Source organism: Chroicocephalus ridibundus, chromosome 4 (assembly GCF_963924245.1).
Source record: "Chroicocephalus ridibundus chromosome 4, bChrRid1.1, whole genome shotgun sequence".
Classification (NCBI taxonomy): Eukaryota; Metazoa; Chordata; class Aves; order Charadriiformes; family Laridae; genus Chroicocephalus; species Chroicocephalus ridibundus.
In genome coordinates, this window is record NC_086287.1 from 20,394,238 (window position 1) to 20,406,557 (window position 12,320).

At 39.7% G+C, this 12,320-nt stretch overlaps 1 protein-coding gene across 7 annotated transcripts in view; it reads right to left on the reverse strand.

Annotated features, from left to right (window-relative positions):
* The window catches only part of TSPAN4 (tetraspanin 4), a 471,022-nt gene that overhangs the window by 353,019 nt on the left and 105,683 nt on the right, over positions 1-12,320 (reverse strand). The window lies entirely within an intron of this gene.

Genomic DNA, 12,320 nt, shown 5'->3' on the forward strand with positions numbered 1-12,320 from the left:
TTCTAGGCACAACTGTGATACAAATCCTAAATGACAGTGGTAAGACAACTACTGGCATGAGCTTAAAAGCCAAGCTGAGGCCTTTAGAAAAGTGTGGCCTCAGTGATAAATTTAGGTTTTTAAATAACCCATAGTCCCAAAGCACTCGAGTGACTCATCTATACCAATTAATTTATTCTTACAACACCTAGGCTAGACAGGAAAATTTAAGCTCCCTCACTTAATGACTTTGGGACACTGAAGGATGCGCAAAGAGAGGGACTGAATGCAAGATCTGCAGCCTTTGATCTTAACCACAAGATTATATTTTCTCCCTTTGGGACCTACAGCCTGACTCCTGATCTCAAGTCACCCAACATCATGCTTAACAGACTCTCCTGATAATTAAGATGTGGTATGAACAAGCTGCTTCCAAAGAGCAACGTCACTTCTTACACTTATGAAACAAGGTCAAAAAAAGCTGGAATAAGCAAGTGTTACCCTGTGCAATCCAAAAGGAATAATGCATTTAAAATGTGTGTTACTTAAATCATAAAAGGCAAGTCTGAGCAAAATACTCAGATACAAAATATACATGTAATACTGGGAGAGAGGGAGGAAAGAAAGATCAGATCTGAAATATTTATTTTCATCTTTAAAGCACATTAACTCTCTTCCTGACACAGCAAAAAAGAAATGACCCTCTTAATTTATCCTCACAGCACAATATTAAATAGCGACGTTTTAGCTCTGCTATACAGATGAAAAATTGACATATATTGACTTAACATAAAAGAGTGAAACATCCAGCGAATCAAACAGCCCATCTGGCTGAGTACTTTTTGAACCTATGTAACAAGATGAAAAAGCAAATAACCACTGAAACAACACATTGAGGAAATTCTGTATCAGAACAGCCAAGAACATTGTGCAAGGATGGGCAGCCTCGACCCTCAGCCCTTGGCCAAAGACTTAGAGCTGGGTCCAGCTGCCACTCGCCCATAGACCTGACCCAAGTCAACCATTTAGAGAGTCCTATTTCTCAAAGGAGTATAGTGATATTTCCTTTCTGTCTTGCCCATCTAGAAGCTAAATTCTTCAACATCACTCACAGTGTTGGTAGGGAGCACAGTGCAATGAGATCCTGAGCAGGAATGAGGCCATAAAGCCATGTCATGACAAGCATGATAACACCTTTAAGTCAAAGTGGCAGTAGAATCACCCCGTTCTCACAACTACGTACATGCATAATTACAGTTTGCAGTGCATTTGTACAATCCAGGTGGCTGCCCAAACATCTTAGGGTTAATTATAAGCACTGCATTGAGACAGCCTTGCCTATACTCCCATGAAGACCGTGTATGAGTGCTATGAAATGCTAAGGCACTTTTCAAGAGGAAACTGGCATTTGCAGTGAGCAAGCACGGGCAATATGGAAGTAGTTGCTATAATCAGGCATCTTGTAACTGTTCCTAGAGAACTGTGCCTCTAGTAATAAGAGCCAGCAACTGCATGTAACTTGCTGAATGCTATTTAGCAATACACTTCTAACAGAAGTTACCTGAACAAGTTTCAAGAAACACAATGAAGTCATTTATTATAAGCAGACTCTTCACAGTGCAGAGTTAGAGATTAGGAATCATGAGTATTTACTCAAAAAAAATCATAATTCTGCATGACTGTGTAACAGGCAACAACTGCCCGGTGTATGTATTTATGATACAGTGTAACATTGTTGCCAACACAGAATACATACACTTAGAAAAGAAACAGCTGCAAAAAATTACAAGGGTCATGAATCCTCTTCAGCATATATGACTGCAGCCAGAGAAATTTCCACAAGTTACTGAAGAGACACCTGTGCCAGGCAGGAGAGGAGCACAGGCACGCTCACCCAGCCAAGACCCTTGTCCACAGACCTGCGATGTACACCTAGACAGTCTTTGGAAACTACCACCTTTTTGCAGGGCACATTAAGCCACATCAGTAAAGACACAGCCACACCGACACCATAATGTGACCTCCAAATCCTGCACTACTTCAGCCAGTGTCAGCTTAGATTTGTGCCACAGTTTTGGATGCAGAACTCGTGGTTCAGCCTTAATAAAATTGTGCGTTAATTCTGTCCTTTCCTCGAACACAATGAACACTCTGGAAAAGGAAAAAGAACTCAAACATAAAATAGAGCTCCCCTTTACTGTCAAAATCCATGTGAAAAAATGAACTCTGGGATACAGAGGCTACACCAGCCTCCTCTCTTCCAGAGAGAGTCAGCTGGTACCACAGGGCTAAAATGACTTAAGTGTAAAACCAACATGAATTATAAGAAACAATAGACTTAGTTTTATTTTTTTTCTAGCATTTAGGCACTAAAGGCATTGAAATGGTTAATCTTGCGTGAAAGGGACTCCTCCCGGAAAGCTCCAGAGTACTTGACTATACAGAAATAATATCCAGAGATTTTTTTTTTTTTTTTTTGTAAGTATAGGCTAGCAGGGCTGAAAACTGCCATTGTAGAGGAGGGCCTCTTTGAAGAGGCTTCAGACTCTTAACTCTGCCATGCTGCTGAGGAAGTGAATGGAACTGGGGCACTTGAGTAGGTGGTTCATTTTCATTTATTTCTAAACCAGATATCATTTCTGCCTCCTCCCAACTTACACATACTGCATTTGGACTCCATAGTGAAGGAACAAAGCCCAATAGAATGGGAAAGAGAAAAAAAGATATGGGAGAAACTGTGAGATAAAGTGAGAAACTGTTCTTTAAAGCCAAGCCTAAACCAACCCAAACAAAATCACTTCTTAAAGCGCCTCAAAAACAAAGGGCTCCAACTTAGAAAAGAAAGCAAAACCTTGAATGATTCAAACAAAATCCTCATCTGGGCAAAGTTCACTGCGGTTTTGTCAATGACAGCAACAGGGTCAGGATTAGTTTCTCTATGTGTTGAAATACACTAACCCTTATTGGGATGCTCTTCATTGTAAGGATTCCAGTTAGCTCTGTGGAAATCTAATCTAAATTCTGCCTCTGTGCATCACAGTAGCAACAGCAACAACAGAAAAACGCAGCATTTCAAAAGATCCGCAACTCATCAGAACAAGCATTTCTGCTGAAATCTTAGTGTTTAATAAAAGCAAACCAATGTTGAGAATATTTAAAAAAAAAAAAATACAGGATACTAGTCATTCCACCCCACAACTTTTACATAAGGAAGAGGTTTTTGCTCATTTTTCATTTTTAAATTACTTTCCTTTATTTTAAATTCCACACTTTTTTTCTGCATATTACATTTACACTTCACATGTCAGAATCTAAATTAAATATTTTGGGTTTGAATGTGAAACAGAAAAATACATACTGCAAGTCAAATATCTCCCTATACATACATGTGAGGCTACAGAGCTTTCCTTTGTGGAGTCTTTCAACTCAAGTTTTACCCTGAGTCAGTAGGAAGCAGAATCCTTAAAAAAATTCCAAATGCTGAAAGAAACTGGCCTTCCACCCTCCACATGGCTATTTCCACATCCCTTTGCATAAAGGTAATTACAGAGAAATTCCTCAAATCCATAATTTAAAGATGATTTTTTTTTTAACTGATGGTACAGCTGAACTCACACAGACAACACTACAAAGACACTTCATACTGAAGAGTAGCATCCAAGGCTCAGAAGACGGAGTGTTCAGTTTCCTAGAGTTGAGCAGCCCATGAAAGCTCCAAGGGGAAATGCCACATTTAACAAAATAAACAAAGCTGGCAACTGCAAAATAAGAATGCTTCACATTCGAGAAGAAAAATTTAAATAAAAAACCAACCAACCAAACAGTAAAGTTAATCAACTAAATTTAAGGGTTTGTGTTACATTGCAATTGGTCTGTCTCAGAGATGACTGTTTCCATCAGCTGTATGTAGAGTAATTAGGACTGCAGCTAGTAACGAGCATCCCAGCAGCTGTCGCTTTGTCCAGATACGCATTGTATAAATGCCCACAGAGAAACACGGCAGTGTTATCACAAGCTGCCTGTCTGAAAACACCACACCTACGCAGTCCCTGCTCCCATTCAGACATGGGTTATAGCCACACAGATTGACAAGTAACCTCAGGAGACAGCACGAAATAGCACAACGTGTTGGCAGTCAGCAAAGCTACAGCTACAGCCAGTCCAAAGTAAACATCCCTTAAACATACACAAACATGGGTGTTGAGTCCTTTCGCACTGTTTTTTGTTATCCTAACAAATCCACATCTATGAGGCTGCTCGATTTTATTTTTTTATATATAAATACATATATATTCTTAGATTAAATAACTGAAGAGACAAGGAAAGGCATTGTGGGAACAATCTAACATGAGACCTTGAAAGCTGGAATTCACTGTGCTTATCACTGTGTTTTTATGATTAATAAATTTAGTGTGGTGAAAACTCGTTAATCACCTTTTCAACAACTTTCCTCACTAACCCTTAGTACATGGAACTAATCACTTTTTCTCAGTATATGAGCTTTAGTCATAGAAAATACATATTTATACAAACTATTAATTAATCCCTTCTTGACATCTACTATACCTGAAACATCTGGCGTTTTTCCCTCTTAATCAACACAGTTCCCACAGGCTTGGTGTTTTAAACACAGTTATTTTAAATAACTCCAATTGTCAACACGAAATCATGTTTTGTGCCTTTAGATGGCTGCAAATATAATTACTAGAGACAATCCATCAATTGCTAATCCCTGAACATGTCTATTGAGACACAGAGGCTCAGAGAGGACATGTATTCCTCTGCTCCTTGCCATCTTCAGCATACCTATACTCATCTGCAGGACTGTTACAAAAGAGCACAGCAGACTGCTTGAAAGCCATTGTGGGACATGAAGTCATCCGCTTTATACAGCTCTCAGTAGGCAGCATGCATACAGAGTAAGCAAGAAGAATCTTCTCCTTCCTATCGCTTGTCAGGAAATAAACTCCTGATAAAGGAATCACATGCTATAAGAATAACTTTTATTTTATCCTCTATTACCAGAGATCAAGGACTAAGGGAAGAAGGATGAATATTTTTTTCCCTCCAGAGAAAAGGTTCCATATAGGTCTGGGAACTGCTACCACAGTTCACAAGAGAATCTAGTGTATAGCTTTTTATACATTGCCAGTCCAGTGTTTCAAGCAGACCTCAGCCCCTGAACTGGGCTAATCCAACTTTTTTCCAGTTCAAGGTGCAAAGCAGGTAAGGCAACCAGACTTGAGAAATGCTGAGGAAGTCTGGTATCCAAAGGGCTATTAAAAATAAATAAATAAATAAAAAATTAAAAAGCTGCACATTTCCAAAATGGCCTGGGACTTTCAGGGCTACCAACTTCAACCCCAAGATACTCTGGTGTAAGAGCAGTGGCTCACCAAGCAACCAGCAAACAGGTACGGCAACAGGAGGACAACTGGAGAAAAGGCAGGGCTGGGAGCTGCCAACTGCAAAAGCAGGTCAATTGCTAGAATAAAAGGTAGATATGGTCCCAGAGCAGAGAGGTTAGGAACTATATGATGTTGGCTCTGTGCCCACAGGTGGTGTGGATCAGCCAGACCCCTGCATTTGCGTGAATGCTAGCAGGGTGCTCGGCAGCTGCAATACCCAGAGTCTGTAGTAGAAACAGGAGTGCTCTCTACCTCTTGCTTTCACAGGCAAAAATTCTCCCACATAGTATAAAGCTGCAGTGCTTTCTAAAGCTCCCTCTGTGGAGACCCTGGTGTTGGCTTTTCCATTACACACAACAAAAAGTGTTTTCTCACCTCTGACACTGAAATGAGTCCTATTTCTAAAACAGCTGTCTTGCACCATTTATCACTTAAGAGAAAGCCCTGAATAAATGGAGAGTACATTGACCTATGGCTAAGAAAAATGTTGCTAAGACACACAGCTTAATTGCATCTGTCAAAATTGCATTCGTGCTCACTACACCTGATGAATCATCACCACACACTTTCTGACTGCCAGACTGAACTCTTTAAGGACAACAGAAGTCTTGGAATTCAGCCATTTAGAAATCTTTAAAGAAAAGTCTACAAACAATAACGAATGTATTACATAGTTCGCCATGCAGGTATCTTGGATAAATTCCATGTCATGGCACTAAAATCATTGTGCTTACAGTCTTCCTGAAGTTTCACAGAAGGGTCTTATCACTTCCTCTTCCCACCCTTCAAACATGTATTGTATCATCCGAAATGGTTATCACAGCCCCCCGCCCCAACTACATTTCAGCTAGAAGATAAGCAAATTTTACTGGCTTGTATTTATTTTGTTTCAGGTTACATTAATACTTGCAGTATGTGATCAGTGATTTCATCAGCAGGATTAGGAAATATACAACATACCATTTTAGAAATAAACTACACCAGTCACTTCATGCTGAACTTTCTTGCGAAAAAAAGCCAACTTAATGTTTAAAATATGGCAATTCTATGAATCTTGTAATGGTGTTGCAATGGAGTTTTGCAAACCTAGAGCTCGGAATAAGGAAAATCATACATGTATTTGTCACAGCTGCTTTGACTAAATGTTTTAATCAAAATTGGAGATACACTTATCACAGCAGAACTCCAGATTACTTCTCTAAGCATGATTTGGTTTTCCAGGTACAGCTTTGTAAGCAGGACGCCACCAAAAAAAAGCATACCAGAATACACTGAAGCAGCAGGGACTTCTGCTAAGATTAAAATCAAGTTTCTTCCAGTTCTTTCATCATTTTTTCTTCTCTCTTCAGTCTCATCAAGGTTTGCCTACAGTCTTTCAGAGTCTACATCAATATGTAGACCTGGGCTATACAAACCCCAAATCCCTGTATAATGTCTCCTCCTGGCATTCCACCTTAGCTTAAAGGCAGGTTCGGTCTACAAGTTTCCAGGGGTTTATGTGAAATGCAATTACATTTCCATGAAGGTGAAGGAGTGTTTTACGTTCCACTAGAAATATCTTACAACGTGCAGGAATTATTCAATTCTCTTCAACCAGATCTTGGTCAAGCTACACTTTATTACTGGTTTGACTGCTTTCAAGTATCCTGCTTCTGCAATAAGCCACTTCATACAGCATGTTGACATGGTTTACATGCTAAGTAAGGCTCTAACCTTTATTTTTAAAGTGTCCTTGTACTCTTGATTGAGGAAAAATTTCTTTCCTTAAGAATCAATTTGCATCAGTTCTGCTCTTTTACTGATGAAAAAAAATCATCTGTGTGAGGAAGAAGTGAATTTACAGCCACAGCTCCTTCTCTTTCACAACAGTGTAAGACTCTTCATTTCTTCCCGAGAAAGCCACTTGATTGACAAGTTCCTAAAACTCATATTCCACCTACAGCAGGTAATACTTTGCTCTACCAGTTGTAATAACAGTGATTGCACGTATGGAAAGACCTCCAATATTAAGGTTAATATCCTGATCAAAGAACTCTGCTTTGGTTCATTGCATATGACTAGGGAAAGTCATTGATTCTTCTGTATACCAGTCTCTGTAAAACCGGAGATACTGATGTTAACCTCCTCATAAGAAAGTCGAAAGTTTTCTTAAGTATTTAGAAATTGCTGGATGGCAGATGCTAAATATTTTCAGTAGGATTTCACACCAGCAAGATTTTAATTACTGCAGGTTGAGACAGCGATGTATATACCTCAGGGTTGAAGTTGTGCTACACTAGGTTTTTTTTGCAGACACACATACAAAGACGGCAGATCATCTCTGCTTCTCTATGCAAGAGAGAGGAGAGTGACCCCATATGAGATTGATCACCATGAAGTACTCAAACAAATTATATCATGCTCATAGCAATGCCTTGAGCTAAGCTACTTTCATGGGTCTTACGGCTAACGCTAACCTTTGCAAAAGCAGAATGCTTTAGGTAAGTCAATCAAGAAGATAAACTCTCTCATAGAGTGAGCCTATAACTACTATATATCAAGATGCACTTTCATTTGGTTAATCCCGCACAGGTGCCCTATCAAAATAAACCAACATCCAGTGTACTGGACAAGCTGGTAAAACCTCCCTCAATGCTACTGCAACTTCCCAGGCTTCTTTCACCTTGCTATCAAGGTGTCTAGATGCTGTCTCTGCATGGACCTCATTTGGAAGACTTAACTGCTCCTTAAACCTTTCTTCAAAGTGATCCTTAAGTTTTAAATTTAGTTAAGCAGCTTCACTTCAGACTTACTCTCAGCTGTAGTTGTTCTGTTTAGTACATACTTTATTCTTCATGTTACACTGACACAGGAATTTTTCACTTGAGCTCAAGGTCTAGTTGTGGGAGAATCAAATTTTGTGCAACTTTTGAAATGAAGAGCCAGAAACTGAGCCGAAGGACCCCTCCGGGTCAAATTATACCTGTGTCACACAGGGTACTAACTCAGCTCCTGAAGTTCTGGTCTTGGCAGCAGGCACCTTCCTCCTCTCATATGCATGCAAGCAGGCTGGTCTAAGTTGCCTCATGCATAATAATGTATTGATCCCTGCCTCAGACTTTTTGCCACCACAGGAGACATGATGTAAGCACCTAAGAAGTCACTGTCTGGCACCTCTGATTTTATTACAAAATGGCTTGGATCAAGGAAGCCATCAAATTGGCTAATAAAGATTCTGAGCTGTGCAGCATAAACCATGAAAATGGTCACTTTATGAGAGCAACGATCATCTCCAGGCTAGACTGCTCCAGCCTCAGGAACTTGTTTCCTAGGCGCTGATATAAATTGGGATTCTATCTTTTGCCCCACAACTTCCCCAAAGCTGCCCCACATGACAGCAGAGCAGCAAACCCCATCGTGTGCTATGCTTACATTAGTGAAAATCCTCCTTGCCAAGGCAGCAGCTACCAAAAGCTTTCACAGATGCTGCTGGTGCAGGATTACTAAAACAATTCCTGAACAATACCCTTAATGAGGAATGGTGAGACTTAATTAAAGCATAAAATAATTAAAAAGCAATTAAGAGCAGCAATAAGAAGTTTCTGATCATTTTCCCCTACATTTAAAATGTAAGATATGGGGGAGGGGATTGTCCAATCTCCATGGTTTTCAAATGGCTTTTAGGAAACGAAAGAACAAAGAAAATATTAGACAAAGATGTGTAATAAAGGTTTCAACAAAGCAATCAAATTATGGACTGATATAAAAGAGATAAATCCACATGTCTCTCATGCAAATAAAAATACCTATCTCACTTATCTCAGTATATAAATGAAACATAGTAAGTCCTGGGATACAAACGCATAAATGCCCTGCCCGTTCCTTTCAAACAATCCCTTATTCCCTTGACACTCATTTTGATGGCCTGGGCTCACGGCATTTCCAAAACATGATTATTTCAAAGGAAATGTGTAGCTGGAGCGGGAAACATTCTCTAACCTTGAAGAAACACCTTGAGAGCAATTCAGTTTGAGATGATTCTTTCCTCCTTTTCAGGAGAAGCAAAAAGGGACTGAACAATACTTTCTATTAAATTTTATAGCAATAACTCAGCACAACACTTTTATTGTTACAATGAACAATCATTGAAAAACAGATCCTCTCAGTTTCATTACATTAAAAAGGAAATTTTGATGAAAATAAAATACTTTTCTTTAACTCCTGAAAAATGGGAGGGGTTTTGTTTTGTAGGTGGGTTTTGGCATGGGTTTTTTGTTGGTTTGTTTTTTGTTTGTTTTTTTTTTTTTAGTTTGGGTTTGGTTTGGTTTTTTTGTGGTGCAAGTCCTTTTGTTTGTTTTTTAATAAACACAGCTCTGCCTACTACTTAAGCACTGAGATATCGGAAACAGCAATTCATTTGTAGGAACAAGCGTATGCCAGGCCTTTCCAGCCACATAGCTCAGGTTGCTTTGCTCTGTATTCCATCCTTGCTCCTGAAGTGTATGTGGTAGAGCGCATAATGGTACTTACAAAGTGAGCGTGTGAGAGGAGGGTAGAGGACATCCTAATTGCTCTTGCTCCCTGACCCCATCATTGACTAATACCTCAAATAATATATGTTCACTGAAACCAAAGACAGGAATATTTTTTCCTTAATGAGCCTGGCAAGCAGGCAACTCCTTGTCCACCTTCTCCTTCCACAGAGCAAGGGGAGCCTGCACTGATGATGCAGCTCTCCTGACAGTGATGATCTGCATCATCCCCAGGTATGATTAGCCAGGTTTACGTTTGCACCTTTTTGTGGAATGGGGCAAGCCAAACGCAATTCTAGTAGAAGAGGAAAATCGCAAGACAGGCTTGCCAGCCACCAAAACAAAGGACAAGAGAATTTTGCTAAAATAATTAATTAAAAGCCTGAATTGTGACATGTTTGTATTTTCCTGCGATTTACTCAGATTACAAACTCAAGACAGTCAGCATCTCTCCCTTCCTACCTTCACAGGCATCAAGCACCAACTGGTACAGAACATGATTTGTTCAACACAACACTACCTCTAACACAAACAATAAGAGACATGTGCTCTGAATATGAATCTGTGATAGGCAGAGCTAAAGATGGAAAAAGAAAGAAGATGCTTATCAAGTTTATGAAATTGATTATTTTTCTCACACTGGCTTTGAATACAAGTATGAAAGAAATAAAAGCAAGCAAAACATGCACCTGTAAAACAGTTTACGTTCACAGTGAACAAACACCTAGATTTTTAGCTGAAAGAAACCAGAGAAAGGAAACCATCCTGGGAATAAGCTGCGTAACACCCCTACAGAGCCCCTTCCTCCTCATCCTTGCCAGCACCCTTTCGCCACACTCCTTTTCAATCCTGCTAACTTCCACCCAAGAAAACATTGATCAAAAATTAAACCCAAGTTGACAGAGGTGCTGCTGTAGCCTTTTCATTCTTCTGTAACTTCTCCTCCTCCTGGAGGGAACAAATCCATTGAGATCCTCTCCAGGAGAGGAGTTATCCTGCAGTATGCATACAGCAGCTGACATGCCAGGCCTCACACTAGCTTGGATCTTGGACAATATGCTCTTAAGAATAATCATTCCGAAAGTCAAACCCCCACAGAACAACGCTTGCAGAGGCTGTCGTCTCTTGGATTTAAATCAGTCCCTATCACCACGTTTCAGAAAAGACTCCATGGCAAAATTTGTCACAGACATTTGTTCTGTGGGGCCCAGGACATCATTTTTACAGAAGCTAAAAAGAACTCGAATTGGTCTTCAAGTCAGCTTTAAAATAGGGATCGAGTGACAACTAGTGGAGATTTTCATAAGTGCATCTCCATGGATTTCTCTGCACAACATAATCTGCATCAAGATCCTATTTCATTGAAATAAAACAGATGCAATCCAATTACATAGAAAAGCTTTCCAGAAAAATTGTGTACACATATGTGAAGACATGGGGAATGTGAATGTGCTCACGTAACTCTAAGCTGTTTCTTACCAACCCGGTAAAGCTGCTCAGATATATAGACTTACACAAACCAAGTAACTAGAAACAGGAGCAGCCATCCCTACAGGAAAACACAAGGGAAACCAGCTCACCAGCCACTCCCAAATAATGAATAGGTGGAAGTGAAGATGGAAAGAGTCAAAAGTTAGAAAAAAATAGCATGACCTTCCTCTAGAAGCTGATGGCTCCTCAGCTAGAGGCTGGGATTGAACTACCCTGTTTAATACTGCATGAATCCCTCTAGTCGGCGTATGCTTTTAGCGTCAACATGATGTAGCAATGAGTTCCACAGCTCCATTCTGTGGTGCAGGAAAATATTTTTTCATTTATTTAAAAAATACTACTTATTTCATTAGATGGTTTCTAACATCTGATTCTAAGAGACAGTGAACAATCATTCCCTAGTTTATCTTCTCTCCCTTCTTCATGACGTCGTTAGCCTTCTCCTGCAATCTCTCATTTACCTCTTTTCCAGGCTAATGAGTCTAGAAATTCATGAATTCTTGCACAGTGGAAAAAAATCTTTAATTTTATTTGCCTCTTTAATTATCTCTGAACATGGAGCTAATGCTTCCGAAGACTTATTAGGAGCAACTTTCCCAAAGCAGTATTAGTTGAGGTATGACTCGTCATTACTACCCTTGAGTACTATGTGTGGGTTTTGGTAGGGAAGGGGAGAAGGTTGTTTTCTTTTTACATGCAATACTTTGCATTCACTGATGCTACATCTTAACTGTCATTTTATTACCTGGTCACTCAGTATTGAGAGAACCTCTGCAACGTCTTAAGTTGCTTTTAAATCTGGCTACCCTGGTTATTTTTATAACACCATCATGTTTTATTAGTACCAGGCCCTAGCACAGTACTACAGCTCTAACATAGCCACCAAAATATTACGAAAATAACTCTCCCACACAAATGGCTAGGATCAAAC